This window comes from Cyanistes caeruleus, chromosome 11, assembly GCF_971803275.1.
Source record: "Cyanistes caeruleus chromosome 11, bCyaCae1.hap1.1, whole genome shotgun sequence".
Classification (NCBI taxonomy): Eukaryota; Metazoa; Chordata; class Aves; order Passeriformes; family Paridae; genus Cyanistes; species Cyanistes caeruleus.
The window spans coordinates 14688600-14711910 of NC_141711.1; the positions used below are offsets into that span (position 1 = coordinate 14688600).

Sequence of the window (23311 nt, forward strand, 5' to 3'; positions counted from 1 at the left end):
TTTTTATGGGCTGAATTGATTGCTGGTGAAAACACCCAAGCCTCAGTATGCTGTTACATATCCCTGCATCCCACCATTGCCTCAGAAGAGCATTGCAGAAAAACTCCAGCCCCGGAAAAAGGGCTGCATGTGGCCAGAGCCCATCCACTGTGTACTGTCCAGGAAGAATTCCTTTCACTTTTGCAAGAGTGAGAAGCAGATTCATTGAAAAGATCTCCACTGGAGTACCAAAAATGCTTCAAAATGGTCTGTTTTGCATTGGGGAGGTGTAGAAATACAGAATGGAAGGTTCTTGTAAGCTGCCCCACCTGAAACACCAAAGGATGGAAGCAATTAACGAATTAATTTCAGTATCCCCATTGGAAAGGTGCTGGCCACAGCCCTGGGAAGCGGTTGATGGGGATGTGGAAGGCAGCTGCCTCCCTTGCTTTGATCCAAAACACTGTGAGTACCTGTCCAGAAATGTGGGGTCATGCTGGCATCTTGCAGTGCCAGAGCCTGAGAAGACATATGGCTTCTCTTTGAAGTCAGGATCAACAAACTCTGTAAATAATATTAATTAAACAAAAGCAAAACAAAAAGCTGGACCTACTGCTCTCCACTCCCCCACTGGGAAGATATGGCAAAGCCTTTCCTGTGTTTGGATTGGTGCTCAAAGAAGAGCAGGGAGGATTTCTAGCAGCCTATCTCCTTGGTAATGGGCCCTCTTCAATCCTGTGGTTAATTGTATTAAATAATTACGGGATTTAGCTCATTTACCCTGTGCCTTTTCACACCCTGGGTGAGCAGCAGACAGAGCGGTGAGGGGAGCTGGACTCCATGCCCAGCCTCAGCACTCTGTGCTGGCCCCTCTCCCAGTGTTGGTGAGTTCAGAGGTGCCCAGGCTCATGCTGGCTGCACGTGGAGCATCTCGGGCAGGGAGTGGAGCAGAGGGAGCATCCAGAGCACTCTGGGAAGCTCTGGTGCACAGGGCCAGGAGCTGTTCTGTCTTGCTGTGTAATGAAACACTGCCACACCTGTGCAAATTTCCCCATAGCCTGGGGCTTGGGTGGAAACGTGTGGGATCATTAAATCAAGCTACTTAGGAGGTACTTGAAGATGGAAGGTATGAAATCCATGTATGAAATGGTGGTCATGTCTAGGCCATCCCCTGAACACCTGGCCAGTGGCTCTGGCTCTGTGCTGGTGCCCCTGAGAGACAGACAGAGCAGAAAGCCCAGCTGAGTTTCTGCTCCACGTTGCAGAGTGTTTGAGGCTTGCCTGGCAAGGGCAGGATGTCACCTGCCATGAGGAGCCAGCCAGCAAGCTCAAGTGGTGCCTGTAAGGACAGGAGCTAAGGGAGATGGAGGAAGAGGTGTGTGGATCTGGGACACAGAGCTGGTCCTGCTTTGGAGCAAGGTTCATGTTGCTTTCAGAAAGGTTCTGCTTAACTCCTCTGCATTTGTGCTTCCTCCTTCCCCTGGGCTGAGACCCAAGGAATTGGGAAGGAAACTGTGAGGGAGAAAAAGGCTTTTGGTTTGAAAGGCCTTGTGTGTTTGGGAGCTTCCTTAGTGCTTTGGTGCATGCACCCCAGAAGACAGCTCCAAGCAGCTCCCTGCTTATATGTGTCCCTGGGGAATTCTGTCTTTCTCCTCCACCTTCCCTTTCCAGGGCATTAATTCCTGGGAGCAGGGGCTGTGCACTGGGGTCTAGTCATGCAACATCTTTTTCATGTTCAGAACATGGGAGTCACATTTTTCCCTTGGAGACTTGTGCAGAGCTGGAGCAGCTCCAAGCACAGCTCCCAGGCTTGCTCCATGCCAAGCTGCAGCGGTACAGGGGCTGACAGAGATCCAGGTTTTGGCTGGAGGAGCAGCAGCTCTGGTATGAGCAAAGAAGATGAAGGCAAGTTGTTTTCCTCCTGTTCCACTGCATGTTGCCTTCCACACATGTGCAGTGTGAGGGATGTTTTGCCCTGCCTTTGCATGGCACCAGGTTGGTCTGTAAATCCCTGAACCCTGCATGGGGACAAATGCCAACGCTCCATCGGCCATGGCCTCCCCAGGTGACATTCAGCATGTGCTTCCCTGTGCTCTGACTGCCTCCCTGCAGCCTCAGCTCACAAGCACCACTCAGGCTTTTAGCATCTGCTCTCTTTAGCTTTGCAGCCCTGAAATGCACATTGGCTTCATCACATGTTATGTGCTGCTGACTGTGGGATGTGCCCAAATACTGAGTAACTTCCCAAGCTGAGCCTAATTGCAGCTGATGGGATCTAGGACTGATTCTTTCCACTTGGGTCATGAAGAGAATTTGCACAGGCAATTAGAAGAGGTGCTGCCCTCCCCAAACTGCTGGTGGGACAGGCAACTGCCAGGAGAGACCTGGGTTGGAGGTTTGCTTGTAGAAAGCTGAAGTGAAATTCTGGTGGAGATGTCACACTGGATCTGAAGATACCTTAAGTATTTTGGAGAGGACCAAGATTGATGCTAGATGGTAGTAAACTGCTATCAGAGGGGACATTTGGGAACCAAGATCCCAACTCTAGGGCTTGATTTTCAGTTCCTCTTTCTTACAAATGGGGCTCAGCACGTGGGACCTGCCTCTCCCAACAGGATGAATAACACACCGGCTGTATCCCCCTTCCCAAAGCAGCCTTGGGCAGCTCCCACTTTAAATCCAGCCCTGCCTGACTTCTGTGTCCAGTTTAAACAGCATGACCAAATCCTTGCCCGTGGGGAAGCCTTGTTTGATTGTGGAGGTAATAAGATGATTCGAACACAAGAGCTGATAGTTTCAAGTAACTGAAACTTAACCTTGCTGCATAAAGCGTCATTGTCCTGCCACAGAAATCCTCTGTCTGGGAGAGCACAGCTGCAGGGGAAATAAATGCTCTTCTTTTTTTCTTTTTCTTTCTCTTTTTGCTGTTTGTTTGTTTAAAACCCAGGGCTCTTGGGTTGGTTTGCTCTCGTTGGCTGCGGCGGAGCAGTGGTGGGATGTGGGTGCTGAGCTCTGCCCAGGGAGCTGGGGCTCCCTGAGTGACTGTGGGGCAAATTCCCTTTAATCCAGGGAATTAAACCCCAAGCAAAGCCATTGATGGTCATGGGTTTAGTTGAGATCCAGGCCAAATCCTGTTTCCATTGAAGTTAAATGGGAGCTTTAGCTGCTGGTTTCAAAGGGATCAGGGCTGGGACCTGCTGCCAGCTGTTGAGCACATCTGCCCTACTGACCTCAGCAGGATGGGCTGCCCTGACCAGAGGTGGGTTCTGGCTTCCTGGGTGCTGCAATGATCTCAGAGTACTTAGGGATGCTCGAGCTGTGCTTTGCCTCCCCTGTACAGATCCTGACTCCAAAACAAGCCCACCTTGCTCCATTTGAGCTGTCACCAGGCAGCGGCTGCTGATTTGTCATTTGCCTTCTCAAAACCCTCTTCTGATATGGAAGCAGTTCATCACTGCCTGTAACCAGCAGGAACACCAGCAGGAACATCAGATCCTACCAGCATCTGTTTTGGACATCAAGGCAAGTGGGCCTGGGACAGCATTATCTGGGGTAGACCATTACTACTGGTGTTGTACTGGAACTGCTGCTTGCCTGCTGCTGCCATGCCATGAGGCCAGGAAAAGCACTCCCAGACAGGCTGACTTTCCAAGGTGTGTTCTAAATGGAGCAAAAACTCAGGTGTTTTTGAATACATGTATATGAGTGGTTGTTTTGGACAGAAACTGCTGGTTCTGGGTGCTGGGAGCTGCAGGAGCAATCACCTCCATCAGTGCTGCATCTCCAGCTCAGGGCTGGAGAGACCTGGCTCAGGGCTGTGCTGTCCAACACACTCAGCCATGTTGTTCTTCCAGCAGTTCAGACTGTGTGAAGGTAAGAGGCAGAGGGTTTATTTGTTTGCTTAGTTTTATTTTTAAAAACTTTATTTTTTAAATTCCTCGCCCACACAAATCCATGGGATGAACAAGCAAGGTCTTAGTCCAGCTGGTTTTGGGCACTTAGAAATCTCCATGGGGATTTTTTATCTGGCAGGATTGGGATCCTCTCTTCCCAGTCACAGCTAACATAAAAACATTTCTACTGATTAGTTGCACTTATTTATTTGTCCAAACACACAGCAGCCAAAGCCTGTGTTTGTGTGTGTACTCAAATGTCTTCCAAAAGCCACTCCTACCACCCCTGCAAAATAGTTGCAGGGTGACACAAGAGTGATAAACATCTGGCCATGGGAATGCTCTGGAGTGAATGAACGGGGAGTTATGAATGGGGACCAGCTGAAGTGCTGGTGACTTCACTCCACAGGAGACTGAAATAACCCAGGCTTCCATGCCCTTGTGTCCCACGGGAGAGGCAGCGACCCAGAGCACCAAGCTCAGGAAAGTCCCTCGCTCAATGAAGAGGCTTCAGTAGATGCTTAATCCAAGCTTTTCTGCTGGCATGGCTGGATTTGTGATTTCAGTGTTCACACCTGTGTTGACTCACAGGGGGAAGCTGAGGTTTGTGATCTGTGGCAGGAATCAGCTGTCATGTTTGTCAAAGCTTCCAGCTTGATGACGGTATTTGCTGGAAGATGTAAGAAATTCTACTGCTTGGGACTGAAATAATGGCACTTAATTGCTAAGACACTGGGAAAGCCTCAGAGATTGATCCCATACCAACTGCTGGTTCACATGCTAGTGAAATCCTGCTGTTGTAAGTATATTTCTTAGACAAATGTGATTTTTGTGCTCTGGGCAGTTAGCAAAGTTTTATTATTTTTTATTATTTTTCAAACATTGCCTCTACGAGCTACTCACACTTCTCCAATTGCTATTACTACTAAGTAGGTGCTTTTTAAATACTTTGGAAAAATGAAATGAAATCCAGAAACAATTAAATCATCCAGTCCTGAAACCTTTTTAACTGTAAGTTATTTTCTCTGGTTTGTGAGTGTCTTCCCCAGCCTCTTCTGGAATGCTTTGGGTTTTGCTTAAAAACATTGCAGTAGTGGGAAAAGGTTAAGACAGAAGGTCCAGCCCTTTTTTTTTATTTGCATGTCCTCAGCACAGAGGCAGCAACTATTAGAAGAAAACTCCAAATATTTTCTGCCTGACGTGCTTCTCATCTACCACTGATGTGGGCACTGGGAAATGCAGGAGCACTCTGCCCAGCTGCTGGCAGTGCCCTAAACCTGCCACTTGCTCTTCTTTCCCAGGGCAGCACAAACTCACCCTCCAAGCTCAACAGAAGTTTTTTGGTCCAGCTTTTTAGGCCTACACATGGCACAACCCACACTAAGAAGAGCCCAGCTTGGCTCTGAGTCCTTGGAGGTGCTGATGGTGAGGGTTCCATGGACCACCTGGTCCTGCACCTTGCGCCTCTACTAGCCCCCACCCACAGGACATTTGCAGCTGTCTTAGGAATTGCTGGTGTCCCAGCATCCCTCCACTTTTTGACCTGAATCTCTAGCCCTTCTCGCTGCTGCTCATAATTAGGGGTGGATCTCAGACAACAGGAACAAGCAGGGGTGGGAATGTTGATGTGGCTCTGGCTGGCTAAGGAGGACCTCAGTGATGAACTCAGACAACAAGGACTAGGGTGGCTGTGCTCTGGGATGGCTGTGATCACCCCAGAGACCCCCCCTTCTGGACCTGGGGTTCTTCAGCACATACCACACTCAGATCCCAAGAAGCTCCAAGCCATGTGTGGCTTGGCCTGCTCATCTCAAGCTGGAGGTACCTGATGAAGCTCCTGTTACCTTCCACAGTGGCCCAGAGCAAGGACCTGGCTCTGCTTGCATCTCCTTGGGCAGAGGTATTTCCAACTGCTTAACATCACTTTTCTCCTCCAGCACAGATGCACAAGCAGGGAAGCTTTGTCAAACCATAGGAGCTTATCTGCTTTGGCCCTTGAGAAATCTCTTTTTCTTCCTTTGTTTGGTGACCTGTGCCTTATCCCAGCTGGTGAAGAGCTGGTTTATGATTCATGGCTGGAAAAAGAGGCTGCATCAGAGAGTTTTGGCAGCGGCCAGGCTGAAGGTGGCGTTTGAGGATGGTACTGGCTGCAGCAGCTGTGAAAGCTCAAGCAGTCCCCCAGGAGGGTCCCCAACTGTTCCTAAGACACCTGCACCTCTCCTAGAGGAAACCCCTTGCTGGCATTGAGATTGCACGGTGCCTTGGTCCTAGGAGGTCTTTTTTTTCTCATAGGAAGTGTTGCATGGAAAGAACCTGATGTGGGAATCTGCTCTTAGCACTGAGAGGGTTAAAGTCTGCTCCCTCTCTCTAGGCTGACCATGGAAAATACTGCTCATGCCAGGGACTATGCAGGACAGAAACTAGGGCTCCTAGGATACAATTATACAAATAATACAACTTGTTCCACGAGCGGCGGAAACCAGCAAAGCCTGGTTTCCGATGGGTTTATGTTGTGGAGTAAAGGACGTGCCTGAGCTTTCACTGGCCACTAAAAGCTAAACACACACCATCACCTTCTCATCAGCTGCCAAACTTCACATTCCCATGGTGACTGGGAGCCCCTGTACCGTGTGGCTGACAGTGTCCAAAGAGAAGGAGAGTTGGAGAGGAGGGGTGCAGGGGTGGTGTGGCTGTGAGAACCTTATTTCTCTAGAAAATCAGGTGGTGAAAATGACGATGCAGGCAGACAAACTCTGGGCTAGTTTAATGATGTTTCCATCATTTCCTACCTCAATCTATGCATCCGCTTTCTAATGATGATCATTTTGCCAGGGCCAAAGGCACTCAAAGGCAGGTGACAATGTGACATGATGTGACATGGGATCACGACACATTTGATTTCTAGGAGATAATCCATGTGTGATGGAGATGTTCAACAGATGCATTCTGGAGCCTCACAGGAGCCAGACCTTCATCTCTTTGTCACAAGCCCCTTCTTAAGAGCAGCACCAGCTCATGTCACCCTTTGAGGGATAGAGGAGCAGTGGAGATGAGGAAGAGGTTTTTAACTAAACCAAACAAAGGCGTGCTTGATGATTTTTGTCAGGATGTGGTGAAGGCTCCTTGGTGACACACTGGTGGGGAGGAGAGGGAGTTACTGTTTCATTTTCCTGAGGGTGGCAGCGGGGCCACTGGTGTCCCTTGACTCTGAGCCACCCACCCTTGGGGAGAGGCCCCAACAGAACTTGGTGTCCTGTGAGAGTGGGGCCTGCGAGAGCCCTGCTCTTGTTCCCACTCACCTGGGCAGGAAGCAGCATGGTCCATACCTTCACCCGCTCTCCCAAGCCAGCCATGGGAGCTGTGACTCTGGTGTGCTCCTTGACAATTTGTCTCTGGGCTTGAGGGATGAGCATAACCGCTGTGTCCAGGTGGGGTGGCAGGAGGCTGCTTTGCCTCGCTGGGAGCTCAGCCCTGAGCCCTGGCGTTGGCAGGAGGTGACACAGCTGAGGTGACTCCTTACTGCCAGCACACAAGACACCGCTGGGTGCTCATTAACAGGGGGAGGAGGGGGTCTCGAGGTAAACAGAGCAAGGCTGGCAGATGACTGCGCCATCTCTGCGCAACCTCGTCTAAGCCTATTTATATAAATCATGTGAAACCCAAATTAGAATTTTATCCATCTGCTGTGCTGTAAGTCGCTCTTCCACCAGCACAGCAAGCCAAGAAAATGCTCTTAACTCCCTAAGATCTGCCTCGAGTGTGAGCAGGTTTTGTGTACAAGGCCTGTGGCTGGTGTGAGGGGTGCTGTGCTGCACATCCTGCAAGGCTGCAGGACAGGCTGGCACCAGGCCCTCCAGCAGACAGCAGTGTCTTGGCATCAAAGGCGAGCCAGGCAGAGGTGTGGATGTTCAGTGAGAAGTCTCCAAGGCTCCTCACTGTGTGTGGGAGGACAAGGGCTCACCTCTGCCTCATGATGGCTGAAAGTGTGGAGCAAGAGCATCTCTGCCTGATCCTGTCACGATGCTGAGGCCCAAACACTGGGGTGAACTTGCCATGGTTTGGTACAATGAGGAAGGTCGAGAAATGCTCTCTGCTCTTTCCCATGTGTCCTACTTGGACCAAGCTGTACTTTCAGCCTTTCCCTCAGGGAGGCTGTTACCCCTTTGCTTTGCAGTTGCCCAGTGCTCTGCACGGGGCAGCTCCTCAGAGGAGTCACACCCAGGTAACCTCAGTGTGGCCACAGCTCTGTGCCTGCCTTCATGTGTGGTCACTGAACCTGCCACTCCTGTGGGAGCACACACTTGTGGGAGCATCCCAGGGCCACTCCTGTGGGAGCACACACTTGTGGGAGCATCCCAGGGCCGATGACTCGGCCGGCCGGCCGCTGCCCTGGCTGCCAGCGTGGGGCTGGCCCCACCACAGCACAGCCATTTCTAGGAAACACATCTGCCTCCTCACACAGGAGGTCCCTGATGGAGATGATGACTCACCAAGGGATCTTTCAACCTCTTTACCCACCACTGTTACTATCTGCCTTTCTTGGCAGTTAGTGCTTTTCTTGTCATTAAAAAAGAAAACCTTTCTTAAAATTAATAATATTATTATTATTATTATTTCCCCCTCACCGAATTGAAGATTTCAGTGAACAGTTTGGGGGTAAACAAGCAGAGATGACACTGTGGAGGAACATTTGGTCAAGTTTGTGAGAGATGGAGCCAGATCTAAATATGGCACAGCCTCGCTGGTACGGAGCAGAAGGAAGGAGGCATATGTGTCTGAGCAGTTGGATTGCTGCACGCTCTGTTAGATTTCCTTAACATCAAGTGCGTATCTTCCTCTTTTCTTTCCTTTTTAGCATAAAAAACGGAGTAGAAGCTCACCAAAAATGTCTGGGTGGAAATAGGGAAGGGCTATGAGGAGGTGATGGACTCTCTCCATCCCCACTGGCTCAGTTCATGGGTGCAGGCAGATATATTGGGATGAGATGCTCCTCCAGAAGGACCAAACCAGGAGGCTGCCCCCAAAATTCAGCCTGGAAAAGGCCTTTTCCCAGGTGACCTCCATGCTGCTTGGCATTGATGGAATGACCGCTTTGGGCCATGTATCCCACAGAATCCAAGATCTGCCGAGGGAGGAGATCACCAGTGTTCATCTGGAGATGCTGCACACTCTCAGCCTCTCAGCTGGGCCTCTGTCCACCAGGAGCAAGATGGACCAGGTGCTCTGGGCTGTGCCCTCAACCTCCATCTCCTCCAAAGTCCCAGGCTACCATCTTGACAACAGAAAACCCAATTCCCTCTAGCAGTTGGTTCCTCCTGGGAAGTACATCCTCACACCCCACAATCAGATTTTTGAGCCCCTTGTCTGCTGACAAAAGAACCTGCAGAGAAATCGATGTCTTTAGAGTGTGTTCACTGCTGGAAAGATCTGCACAAGGGTTTCACTCCCTCTGTGACTGACTCTGGGGACAGCCAGAGGTCAGGCTGTGCTGGGGAGACAATGTGCTGCTGGATGCACCCTGCCACTCCTCTTGTGGCTCCTGCCTGTCCTGGTGGGCACTTCACCCCCTGGGCTGGGGGACTGAAGCTTTCTTGTCTGTGGGATGCTGCATTTTCCCACACCCAGGGAAAGGCAGGGAGCTGGACAGGAGAAGCCAAAGGTGAGACTATTGCAAGCAGCTTCTGTCAGGGCTGTGCAGAACAGGGCCTCCACTAAAAACTCAATATTTGCCAGAAAATAACAAATAGATTTCATTTTGTTTAATTGCCTCAGTCTCCTTAACTGCATTTTAGATCAGAGACCCCAAAATCATCAGCACATGAGAAAGAGCTACAGAGAGAGAACAAAGCAAGGCAGGTCCCAGAGCACTGGTTGTGCTGCCTGGTGTGTTCCAGCAGTGTCAGCTGCCTCAGAGCAGCACCTCAGCTACTTCTCCTGCCCTCTGGAAACTTGTGTGAAAATGACCAAGAAGCAAAGGGCCCAGGCTGCTCCTGGAAGAGGAAAATGCTATCAGTGTTGTTTGAATGAAGACAGTGCCTTCAGTCACATCCTGGGAAAGCAGTTGGAGATTGATCCTGGTTTGGTCACCCACTGATGAGCTAATTTTTAACTCCAACCATGTGAGTATAAAAAGGATTAACCCTAAGTTTTAGAGCTTTAATCACATATAAAAACATGGTCAAAGCGTTTTTGTAAGGAGACGTTTCAAATGCCCTTTTGTGAATGCAGAGGTTCATCTTACTTGGAGAGGTAGAAGCAGGAATACAGAAACAATCTTCTGCAATGCAACAGTGCTCTTGTTTCACAACTTTGGTTAATTCATTCTTATGAACAGGCTCTTAATTCAGTTTAAGTCAGTCTCTTTTCTCCCCCTGCTCCCCCTGTGCAATGCAATCCCATTTGTGTCTAGGTTACTGGCAACCAGTATATCAAGCTCTAGCCAAGCATGTATTAAAATAAAGCTGCAATCTGCTGAAAAACAGGTTTCAAGATGGAAACAAATAATTAGAAACACACAAATTAGTGTCTGTCTGACAACAGGTTGAGCTCTGCACGGATTTAAACAAAGCTGTAATGGCAGGATGTGAGCGATTCAAACTGGAGGCAGTGGCTGAGCATTGATTTTAATGGGTCAACTGGAAAAGATGTGGGGAAGGAGCAAACCCTCGTTGGTTTTGGCTGGGGCTGAGCACCCAGAATTGTGAAATAAAAGAGAAACACGTGGGGGCTTTGTGCAACTCTGGGCCTTGTAAGATCTGGGGCCTGGGATGAAGCAGGAGCTCTGGCTGGTGTCAGAGTGCAGCTGCTGCTGCGGGTCCCGCACTGCTGTGTGCTTGCTGGGCAGTGCCAAAGGTGTGGAGGCATTTTCGGTGGTTTTGTACCTTTGCTGTGGGTGTTTTTGTGCCTGCAGACTCCGGCAAAGCCCTGGGGCAAGGCAGAGAGCCCTGCCTGTGCCCCTCGGCCGGGCAATGGACAGCAGGGCCTCTGGGGAGCTTTGCAGCAGCTGCTGAGAGCAATTCTTACTCTTTTTCTGTCACTCACACGAACATCTCGCCTCTGGAATTGCGGTGTGCCCTGTCCTCAGCGAGCGAGCAAATCCCTCCAGCAGCAGGGATCGTTCTTCTGCACCCATTGTTATGGAGATCGCCTTAGAGACTGTTGCTCCAGCAAACATTTTTAGGAGCACAGTTGCACAACAGAACTACTCGGAGGTGAGAAAAATCCCCTTCCAGGCTCTTAGCACTGCCCCTTCCTCCAGCGGCCCGTGGAACCCTGCTGGCTCTCCTGGTAGGGATGAGATCTAGGATATTTCTTTGCCTGGTGAGGGAGAAAGTGCTTGTGGAGGAGAAGCCCCTTCTGCGTCAGTCTCCAAGGAAACCCTTGGTGCTGCGTGGCTCAGCCTTTGTTGCACGCCTGGGCAGTGGCTCACACATCCCAGACTTGTGCCTGAATCATACATCCACGCTTTGATCTGCCCGTGGCGTTCTATGGGTGTAAAATTTAGGCAAATTGTGGGGTTTTTCTACCCCTACATGCCACTTTATCTCAAAGAGCCTCACGGTTGGATTTGGTGTGCAGGAGAAGTGAAACCAGCCCTATCTCTGTTTCGAATGCACATTCCTCACCGTTGAGTCTGGAAGGAGAAGCCTTCTAATGCTCCCACACCTCCCAGCCTCTGGAGAGCAAGGCTGGGAGCTGCGGTGGTTACAGGGAACCTGGAGCAGCAGGTGCTTCCAGGTCTGCTGCCACCAGCCTGGCTGCAGTGCCTGAGCCAGGGCAGGTCACCCTGGGCTGGCTGCCTCTGCCCACTGCCTGGTGACAAGCAGGAGGGGTAGAGGAGAGCAAGTCACTGCCCCAAAAGTTTCCAAACCCCCACAGGTTAGGGCTGCCCACCCACACGGGCAGTTTCACTGCTTGCCCCCTATTTGTGCTCAAATGCCCAGCCCTGAGTTTTAATCAAAAAAATCTCTTATTGTCTCGATTAACTATAAAAAATTGCTTCTCTTGAGTTTGCTCATGCTCTTCATCACTGCCTGCTGTGGAGCAGGATCAGCTCTCCAGCCTGTGCCCAGGAGCTTTGAGCAGCCTCAGCTGATGGAAGGGGAAAAGCGCAGATCCAGTGACCTTTGTTTGTGTCACTGCTGCTCACAGTCCCTGCCTGACATTTGAGGAGTGCTGTGAGTGCTGGAGGGGGCATGGGGATGGGGTATTGGGCAAAGCACATGAACCTCATCCTTGCTGGTAGAACACCTGGCTGAGCTGTGACCCTTCCTTTCCCTCTCTGGAAGTCACAGTTGACTTTCACAGTGGTGTCTCACCAGGAACCAAGAACAGGACACTTCCTCCAGCTCCTTGCTGGCCAGGCAGAGGGACTGACCACAGTTTGTCTATTCCCAGGACTGTTTTACTGCCCACAGCAATGGAGCTGGAGCAGGGTGGGATGTTTGGCTCTGTGGGATGTTGTGTTGCTCGCTGCCAGTGCCATGGGATAGGATAAAAGGGAGCTGATAGGCTGGATCTAGGAGGGGACCTTGTCATCCCAGTGGAGATGCTGGGAATCATGAGATGGTGGCAAGATGCCACTGAAGAGCCTGGCTGTTAAACACTGACCTGTCCAGCTTCAGCCTGGCTCCTTGGCATGCCCAGTGGGAAGGACAGCATCCCATCCCATCCCATCCCATCCCATCCCATCCCATCCCATCCCATCCCATCCCATCCCATGCCAGCCTCCTTTGGCTTTTCCAAGCTGGCTGGTCTTAATTTTTCCAGGCACTTGTGCAGTGCTGGGTGCTGCAGATGTGGTTGAAGACACTGAACACCCTGGCCTTATCCTGGTAAATTGTCCAGCTTTGCAGCCAGTGCAGCTGAAAGGGTATTTTTCTCCCTGAACCTGGCAAACTCTATCCCAAAGATCCTTGGTGGTGTTAACCCCCAAACCTCAACCCTAACAGCCAAAAGCATGAGATTAGCATAAGTCCTGAACTTTCTTTGGATAAAGAAAATTTGGGGGGAGGATGAGAAAGGATAATTCTTTGGATTTTACATTCTGAGCCACTTGTGCTTATTTTACCTCCCTTGGTACTTTATCTGCTGCACTTGTGCAGGCTGGAAGCTCCCTTTTATTTTGTTTTGTTTGCTTTTAATGTGAAAACTGAGCTTTTTAGGGTAAGTAGCTGAAGCTTGGCCACAGGAACTGAGCCCTGGGCTGTGCCTGACTATGAAAGTCAGATGCCTTTGCTGGACATCTGGCTGCTTTAGTGCCAGATAGCAGGGAAGAGCACTTTAATATTTATCCTGAGCTAAAAAAACAAGTAGAATGGAGAAAAATATACAAAGTAGGCCATGAAAACAGGGTTTGTGAACATCTGAGATCCGCTCCTAATTAATAGCAGTTCCCATCCCAGAAATCATACCATTCAGCAAAAGTTAATCATCTTTGCTCATACATACAATACACTTCAAGAGAGAATGAGTCACCCTCATTGAAATGTCTGATGTTATGAAATCCAGTGTGACTGATGTAACAGACCCAGCTAAGCGCTCCAAATTGGCCGGCAGCACCGCGGCGGAGCTGCCTGTGTGTGAGCTGACTTCATTGAGTTTTGCTTGTTTGCACCCAGGATGGATTTTCCCTTTAGTTTCTGGAAGAGACTCACAGCAAAGGGCCCAGGAAGGCTGTGGGAGGGCAGGTGTGTGGCAGGGGGGGTTGGCATCCCCAAGTCCCTGTGGTCCTCATTTCCCACCATGAGACTGCTCGTCCCCACCTCTGGGAGCCCACAGAGCTGCTCTGCACAGCAGCCCCGATCCTGCAAATATTTGGGCACCCATGTAATTCACAGCTCTTTGGGGTGTCTGGGACCAGCACTTCAATCACACCACTCTGAATTTTTAACTATTCACTGGCCTGGGGATTTATTCTTCCCTGCTTGGTTGAGAGAGAAATGTAGGTTGAATTCATCATTAAGATTCTGCCTTGATATCAGCTGTTCCCTTTTAAATTAAATATTATTACCTGCAAACATTTCCTTTTAGCACTGGGAGCCGTTTGCTTGGTGTACTTTGTTTAAATGTCACCATATGAATTACTGAAAGTAATTTAAATATTTAAAGACATATACTGCAAGTCTAATTTTATTTTGAAATCCCGAGCCAGGCTCGCAGCTGATGCAGCAGATAGCAGCTCAGCCTGGCACCCCTGGTTCCTGGCCCAGTTCTTTAAATTAACAATTTGCATTTCCAACACCTTTCACCCAACAAGTCTGGGCTCTGAGATTTTTTTCTCCAGCCAGATTTTCTTCTCTCTTTGAGGTACTGCAGCCCCTCTAGGATGGGTGTGAGTCCCTTGGAAAGTTCTCTCCCATCCACCCGTCCACCTTGGCTGCCTTTCTGGGGCATGTGCTCCATAGGGCAAACCCTTGGAGCAACAAGATCAGAAATGCCAGGGCCCCAGCAGGAGGGGCAGCAGCGCTCTCGTATTTTGTGTTTTCCAGCTAGAGAAGATCCCCCTCCTGACACAACCTTTTCATCTCTCGTTATCCTTATGAACAGCTTAAAAAAAAAGTACCATTTCTGGCACGCTGGCCCTGCTGCTTAAGAGCTGTTCCTCTTCCACCTCCTTCACCTGCTGGGATTAAAAGCTACAGGTAATGCTGGGGAGTAAATGAAAGGCTTTCCATGAGGAAATAAGCTAAAACAGTAAACAAAAGGCTGATTCTTAGAAGCAAAACAACTGAAGCTGTCACCAGGAAAACATGGTGATGAAGCACTCCGGTCCTCGGAAGTTGCCTTATGTGTATTGGAAATTACCTTCTGACTCAACCAGCTTAGTGTGCCTGGTGCCACTCTGCTGAAAGCTTTTCATTGACCTGAATACCTGAGGTTTTCAAGGAAATAAAATTTCCCATGAGAAATGTCACCAGCAGAGCCAAGTCTTTCCTGAGAAAAGCCTGAGTTAGGTGGGTGATTTCTCTTGCTCCTGGGAGCAGCCTCTCCCTGGGGAGCTGAGCTCCCACTGCTCCCACATCCCCGTGGGCACAGCCAGAGCTCTGCTCTCACACCTCTGCTGCCACAGCAGGGGCATCTCCAATGCAAGGTCCAAGTAAAAGCCTTTTAATCATCCTGCAGCCTTCTCCTGGGAGCGCTCCTCTTTCCCGCTGCCCTTCTCCCTCCGGAGCGGAGTCTGGCTTCTTACGCAGAGCCGGTGACTCATTCCCTGGGATGTCTTTGCTTAAATTTGCCTGGTCACCTCTTTCCCTGAGCGCTGCTTCCTCGCTTGTCAGATGGTGAGTGAAGGAGCACAGGCACAGTGTGTGCTGAGATGGCACCAGCTGCTCACGGGATCCCCCTTTCCTTGTGCCCTGGCTGTCCCCAGGCTGGTGTCCCCCCTCTGTCGTGGGCAGTGCTCAGAGGGGAGCGATGTGTGTCTCCAGTTCCACCCTTTTCTCCAAGATCCACCACTAGAACTATTAAATGCTGTGAGCTCTCCCTGCTCCCCTGGCTTTGCACGTTCCAGGGTGCCTTCCACAAGGACCTCAATGTGCAAAGAGGATCTTTATATAAGTCCAACAAAGGGAATAGGAACTCCTGCCCCCAAGGAGGACTGGCCCCACTCACCAGTACACACTGGGGACCAGACAGCTGGAAAACAACTTTGCAGGTGAAGACTGTGAGGTTCTGGTGGTTAACAAGCTGACCATGAGCCAGTGGTGCTTTCTTTCAGCCAGCAGCACCAGGGGCTGGATTAAGAGGAGCACTGCCAGCAGGCCAAGGGAGAAGGAGGAATGAGGTTTTGATTCATCCTTTTTGACCAAGCACTGCTGCCACTGGCAGAAACTGGATTGGCACCTCGTGAGTGTTTCAGATACTTGCCAACTTGAAGGTCCAGTAAAGTGCTGCATGAAGGAACTTAAACCCCAATTCAAGGAAAACAGGAAAGCAGGACACAGACAGAGGGAAGGGACCTGCCCAGCATCACACAAGCCAGTGGTGGGTTGGGAAGTGACAGGACTCTTCCCTGAAACCTGGTTCAGCTCCCTCTGTACTGGGTCATGTTCTAGTAGGTCATATATGTGTATCCAAAAGTTGTGAGTGTACCCAAGAGTGTCAGGCTGGCCAAAGAGATGCTTTGTGTTCAAAATAAAGTTCTGTTTCTTGGAAACTAAAACTTTTTTGGGGAAAAAGAGCAGGGCTCAGCTGAACACTGTGAGGAAAATAGAAGTTGTTTTTTGATGCTCTGAAAGAGGAACCAACCTCTTGCTCCTGAAATGCTTCACAGAAATTGCTTCTTGGGAGTTGTTCAGTTTTATTTTAATTGCAGAGAGAGGTTGCAAAACCAGAGAATTTGATGCAAGGAAAAAAACCTCTGGAATTAGAGCATCTAGTCCAGATGTCCAGCAGAACTTCCCCATGTGGGAGGAGGGCTGCCACAGCATAGGTGGTGAGAGCTCAAAGCAGGGCACGAGCCTGGGCTGCCTGTCCATCCATAGCCACAAAATACACCCAAATCAGAACAACTGCAGGAATGAACAGCAGCATTGTAGGGAACATGCACTGGCTAGGAGATCTGCACTTGGAATAAAAGGATATGAACAATAATTGACTTTAAAGCCACCCATGGTGAGAAGCAGCAGCGCAGTGTAACTTGCTGCCCCAGTGTCTGTGTTGGCTGAGGGTTTAACTGCTGCATTTTGGGGTTTCACTGACAGCCAGGGCTGTGGGGCACTGCCACTGTGCTGAGGCTGCCTCTGGTGTGCTCTGGTGTAAATCCCAGCTGCCAAAGCCATTGGGACTGCCCTGGCTCCACCATGGCAGGGCTGAGCTGAGCTGCCCCACCCTTGCAGTAGTGGGGAGAAGCCTTGGCAGGGTTTGCATTTCAGAGGAGTCCCCAGAAACCCAGCTGCCTCCCAGAACCAGGCTGAGGAGCAGAGACCACCCAGCTCCCTGTGGGAAGAAGGCTGTCCTGGTAGTTGATGGCTCTGCTTGAAATCACACCCAGCAGCATAATTAAGAGAGAATGCAAAGGCTGGTGAGCCAAAGAATGCTGAAGTCTTATGTCTCCTCTCAGCTTCTCCCACACCTTTTCCCACCAGAGGGACAGGCCATGCAGAAACTTCCCTGGGAGGCTCTGTACTGCCTGCAACCAGTCCAGATCTTCACCATCCAGCCGCTGCCCCTGCCACAAGTCAGCATCCCAGCAGCAGCATGGGGGAGATGAGTGAGGGTCACAAAATTCACCCCTGGGCATGTACTGGGAGGCTGGGCTGGGGACACAGAGCTGGGTGCAGCCTCTCAGTGACAGCCCTTCCTGGAGGGTGGCAAAGCTGCTTTCACAATGGTTTCCCATGAAAACCCTGCACCAGGAAGTTCCCCACTTGGACTCCTTGGAAAAAATCTTCCTCTGCGGGAAATTGCTTCTTGAAAACAGCCTGGCAGTCTGGAGAAGCTGCCGAGGAACTGACGTGTGTGGGGCGGGCGAGGTGCCGGGTCTGCGGAGCCAGGGAGGCAAGGGAGCCGAGCAGAGCTGAGAGCCAGGGCTCAGATAGCACCAACAGCTCCTGCACTCAATGTCTTGGGCCATCCCTCTCTTGCTTGACTATTCTAAGGAGGAAGGGTTTTTCTGGCATACAAAAGGAGGAATAAATGGGATATGGAGGTCTGTATTGAACTCCAGGCTGTGCAGGCTGTGTCCAACACATGCCTGAGCCAGGCTTGAAAGTAGATGTTATTGGTTTCTTAAGTTCCATAAATATCCTGTCCTAGTCCATCATTGCAGTGACTGACTCTGGAGGGTCTCGTACCAAAGGGAGCATTGGAGCTTTCCCCTCCTCTGGCCCTCTGCAGGGGAGGATTTTCTAAGGGTGGTGACAGAGCTTCTAGACTTCCTAATTTAAAACTCACTGCTAGAAGGATAAATAATCTTAAATATTCTCCAGTTCTTCCTCTGGAAGGAGCCTGGAGCCCAGGAAGTGAGGCAGGGAAGAAGGGAAATGGTGACGTTTAAGGATGTTTTCTCAGTTTAATTAGATTGGAGCTGCCCTCCCTTTGCTGATGTAGCCTCTGGGCTCTTGGTTTCTGCTTAAACATGAGCCCCCTTTCTCTCCTGGGTTTCATAGAAAACACACCCATTTCCATAAAAATGCAGGGCTTTCCTCAAACCCTGAACTTGGAGCCAGACTTTTCCTGGGTGGCCAGTGAGGGCAACAGGAACAAATTGAAGCACATGACGTGTCAGCTCACTTTTTTACTGTGAGGATGGTCAAATACTGCACCAGCTTGCCTGGAGAAGGTGTGGAGTCTCCATCCTTGCAGATATTGGGATACCCAGCAGTAGGTGCAATACTTGCCCCAAGTGATGCTGCTGTGAGACAGGAGCAGGACTGGACACTCCTCCAGCCTCATCCCTCCTGGGCTGCTGTGACCACTATGAGATGGCAACGGCCCTAAGCTGCCCAGACACTGCACGTGCTTTCTGTCTTCTGCACAGGGATGGTTTGCTTCTTCTGCAGGAACCTGCCAGAGAACAATTTTGACATCTTTGGAGCAGAGTTCACTGACACATTGACATGAAAGCCTCCAGCTGTGCAGCAAAAGGGCATCTCAGAGAGGCAAATGTTATGTCCATTTAATAGAAGGAAAATGGCACTATCCCAGAACCTGGCAATGCCAGTTCCACGTGCTTGTGGCTGCCTTGTGCTTCACAAGATGCTCCACAAAGGTTTCTCCTTGTGGTGCTTCTTCCCCAGCCTCCATCCATCTGCCTTGCCATGTGGAAGATGCTTCCAGGGCTCAGCATCCTAGCGGGATGGAGCCCAACATCGGAGACTTTGCCCTGAGGCAGGGCTGTGTTAGGAAGGGTGAATCTGTTCCCATGGCTGAGTTGGATGCCTGCAGTGCCAGAGCTGATGCTCCACGGGGATTGTTTGTGCAGACAGGAGACTTGGACCCTCCTGCTGAGCATTTGTGGGTGAAAGGCTTCGCCAGGCCAAAGTCATCTGACATTTTTCTCGGGGGTGGGTGAAGTTAATGAGTCCAGATTAGGCAGTGCGGAGGCTGGGGAGCTGGATTTCTGCTGAATATATATGAAGACAAATGTAAATTCTAAACTTTCTAGGGAGTATTTTTACCCTGGCTCAGTGTTAACATTGGTAAAAATAGTCACAAATTAGTGCAGGAGTAGAAAGTAAAATTGGGGATTTTTTTTTTTTTTCCCCTGTTAAAACCATGCATCTGTTTCTCTACCAGGAGTTAACCTCTTACATGCATTAATGAAACATGGGGTAAACCATCAACAAGTGCCCTCTCCTGACAAAATAACTCCTACTACATTAAATAATTAGGAAGGGAAGCTGAAATTAAATAAAATGTCTTTTTTTAAATATTTTTTTTTTGAAGATAGAAAAAAGTGATTCAGTCCTAGAAATTCAGCGCTGCTAGAGGATGTTAACATCACACCAGCCCACCTGCCTGGTTCCTTAGCACCCAAACGCTTGCAAAGGTGATGGGAGGTATCAGCCCTGTTCTGCAGATGAAAAGTACACAAAACTGTGAATTCACTCAACATCACAAAGCAAACCAGAAGCTGGCCTGGGGACCCAGATTATCTGAACAAGTTCCCAGCTGAAATTTTGCTTACAAAACACTGCTTTGTGTTGCCAGTCCAGCATGAAGCTGCCAGGAAGGTGCTTCCTGTCTTGGTACTGATGGATATTTGACCACAGGCACCTGAGACAGGTGAAGACTCCTTCCAGAAGGAGTTTAATTGCTGTATGGATGGGTATCTGGGCCACCAGTCATACTTAATACTTCTTATTAGCTGTAGCAAGCAGCTGATGAGCGGTGAGAAGGTAAGTCCTATGAACATTTAGCTGCTACAGCCCAGATTTGTTGGGGGAGAGACTGGAGAGAAAATCCTTTGGGGGAGAAGTGTTGTGGAGAAAGTGCATGTTAAAAAGAAAAAAGCTTTTCAGTGGTTCATTTTCAAGAAGAAAATATATATTAACTTCTGACCAGCTCCTAGTTTACTCTGTAAATCCTTAGGAGCCCCTGCCTCACATATGCTGTAGGTAGTACCAGGCATCCCCTTGGGGTGTGGCACCTTCTGCCCTTTACTCACATCTTGCCTCCCCCTTGGCTCAAAGTAGGGCCTGTCACATCCTTGGGAGTGGTGCCTCTGCAGGGGCTGCCAGGGCCTGGAGTGGGTTTGGGGCAGACATCTGCTAATGATGCACTTACCTTGTGTTCTGCCATGACTCATAGTCTTTGTTTCTAAAACATCAAAACAACCTGTGGGCTCTGCAGTCAGAGAATCTGGGAAAAGAGAGGTGGTGGTGATGGAAATGAGGAACCTGAGCTGGCATCTGCACCAGCATCATGGGAGATGGGGACAGGTGAAGACAAAGCACTCTGAAGCCAAGCCAGCAAGATGGGGCTTTGGGCAAGGGGAAGTTGCCTGTTCACTGCACTGGGCATCAAGTAGAAGGACTGTTGGAGGAGAGAGCCTTTCCACAGCAGAAAAACAGCCAGCAAGATGCACACAACATGTATTAGAAATCTGGGGTCAGGTGTGGTGTTATGGTTTGGGAATGATGGCAATCCCTGGGCTCCCCAGGGCAGCGGTCACAGCACCAAACCTGCTGGAGTTTAAGAATGGTTTGGACAATACTCTCAGGCATGTGGTGGGACTCTTGGGGTGGTCCTGTGCAGAACTAGAAGCTGGGCTCAACGATCCTTGTGGGTCCCTTCCCACTCAGGATATTGTATGATTTTGTCAATCCACACGTAGAGTGGCTGTCGCTTTGTGCAGTCCTTGTCACACACACTTGGGGCTGTTGGGACCTGAGCTGGAAGCTGCTTATTTCTGAACACGTGTTGATCTTCTGTCAGCAAAGCCTTGTACAAGGGGAAACAAACATCACCAACATCCCTGAGCCCCTGCCAGCCGCGCTGGGCCGAAGGAGGTGCTGGCACACCGTGTCCTGGCCCCAGCCCGTAAGCCACGTCTCGGGGAACCTTGCGGGGTCGAGGCACCTTCTCCGTGGGAGGGGGTTTGGGGGAATACCCACAGCTCTCCGCAGAGCAAGGGATTTACTCTGTGACGGGAGAAACCCCCCGGCTGTCAGTGCCCGGAGCCTGGCAGGATGGTGCCTGTGGCTGAGGCGCACTTTGGAGCGTCTGACTGCAGAGGGCAGCACGGCGACAGGCTGGCACCGAGCGCTGCCCCCGGGCTGGCACCGAGCGCTGCCCGCGGGCTGGCACCGAGCGGGGCCCGTGGGCTGGCACCGAGCGGGGCCCGTGGGCTGGCACCGAGCGCTGCCCGCGGGCTGGCACCGAGCGGGGCCCGCGGGCTGGCACCGAGCGCTGCCCCCGGGCTGGCACCGAGCGCTGCCCCCGGGCTGGCACCGAGCGCTGCCCCCGGGCTGGCACCGAGCGCTGCCCCCGGGCTGGCACCGAGCGCTCGGCAGCCCGGCCCGGCCCTGCCCTGCCCCGGGGAGCCCGGAGCACGCAGAAGCGAGGGGAAGCTCCTGCAATGTCCCTCGGGACCTGGCTGGGCAGGCAGAGGATGTCGCCTTTCTGTTGAGTGACATTATTTTGCTTCGGTCCCTCTCAGGGAAATCTGGTCTTCGCAGGTGACGCGTCTGGAGCCTGTCCCGAAACTCATGTGGTTGCTGATGAGACCGCAGAATGGAGGTGAAACATTTCTCTTCTGGTTTCACAGGACCAAACGCCGGCGGCTACACCTGCCTCCCTCGCACCACCAGAAAGGATCCCCGTAAGATTCCCGGGCTGTTTTCAGCACAACAGGGACTTCAGAACCAGATTTTAGCTCTTTGCAGAAGCCGCCGCTGTTCCCCTTGTGAATTGAAGGTGCTTCGATAAACATTCTGAAAGGTCAGCTATTTTCACTGTGCCTGTGGCTTGCATAAGAACCACAACATCCTCTGCTGCAAAGAGCAGTGTTAGGAACTTCCTACTGCCACACTGAATCACAATAGCTTCCCACAGCAACCAGTGGTAAAAATAAACTGGGCAAGGGGAAGTGGACAGCTTCTGCTGTTCCGCTTTCTTGGGCACACTTGAGTCACAAAAAAAGCGATGTAGAACAAGACATTTATTTTGCTGATGCCAATGAAATCCATGAATGGTTCAGAGCACGGTCCCGCTGAAATCACGGAGTGTTTTGCAATGAGATGCTCGCTGTGTTCAGAGTTAAGTATGTGCTCAAATGCTGTCTTGACTCGGTATTTTCATCAGGATCCAGCCTTAGGAATTAGACTAAAAGGAGGCAGGGACCCCCCCACATCCGAGTGCTGCTTTTGTACTAAAGGCACAGGAATACAGCCCTCTTGGGATATTTCATGTGTTAATAATGTTAATAAGGTGCTTCACATGTTAATAAAGACCACTGAGAAGACAGTGGCTCTGAAATGGTTTCAGTGCTAGATCTTGGCTTTGAGAAAAGCAGATTTTGACTGGAACAAAACAGTCTTCAATTACAAATCAATTTGAAGTTTTGCCTAGAGACAATGCCATTTGAACAGCACAGTTCTCAAGAACATTACAACTAAGACTCTGTGTGTGCACGTGTTTGTTTGCGTGTGGGGGAGTGTTTTAAGAGCAATATCTTTCCTGTTATACAAGGTACAGCCCAGTTGTTGAAATTCAGCCAGCTGGGGAAAAAAACCATGAGGAAATCTCGTCAGCTCGCTGAACCTGGGAATCTTCTGGTGAAACAGACCCTGCCTCTTCCCTTCAAACAGCGTGTGCTGACAAAGTTTATATTAAGAGGCTAAAGAGATGAGAAGTTAGGGAGAAAAAAGAGGAATGGCTCATCTGTCCCAGGCTGGGGAGAAGGAATGGTTCCCACTCACGCTCACTGGAGTTTGGAGAGCAAGGGCTTTTCGGACGACCCAGGTGAGAAGAGACCACAGGAGAGCTCCGGGCAAACCTCTGGCTGAAAGCTGGGTCAGCCCTGGGGTCAGGCCAGGTTACCTGGGGATGCGTTGGGCTGGATCTTGAAAACCGGAGAGGATGGAGATTGCACAACCTCTCTGAGCAATCCACCAATGTTTGACTGCCTGCATGGTGAAAATAGACTGCACTAGAAGTGGCTCATACAGAACCACATTTTTAATGTCATCCCGCTCATTAAAAAGAGAAAGATCAAATCTATTTTGTAACAGGAACAGTTTGCGTGAGGCACGGAAAACTTCTGGTACCAAAGGACTGATTCACATGAGAAGGAATGTAATAGATGGAAGGAAACCAAAGGGTGCCTCCAGTTACATTCCTGTCTTGAAATATTAGTATTGCAGCACAAAAGGTTTGTATTTATAGTAGTGGATATCAACAGGGAAGATACTCTAAAAATAAACAAGGATGCACGGATAAAAACATCTATGTTGTACTCATTCTGAGAACGAAAGGGAATGCGGAGGCTTAAT

The 23311-nt window shown here is 50.3% G+C and overlaps 1 protein-coding gene across 3 annotated transcripts in view; it reads left to right on the forward strand.

Annotated features, from left to right (window-relative positions):
• POC1A (POC1 centriolar protein A) overlaps positions 1-23261 on the forward strand; it is a 94585-nt gene extending 71324 nt beyond the window's left edge. For 2 of the 3 annotated variants that reach the window (XR_015274803.1, XR_015274802.1), the window contains one exon: positions 21586-23261. The gene's annotated coding sequence lies outside the window, so the exon portion shown is untranslated. Of the gene's footprint in view, positions 1-21496 lie in introns of all 3 variants that reach the window. The other variant, XR_015274804.1, reaches the window with a different exon arrangement.
• The last annotated feature ends 50 nt before the right edge of the window (positions 23262-23311 follow it).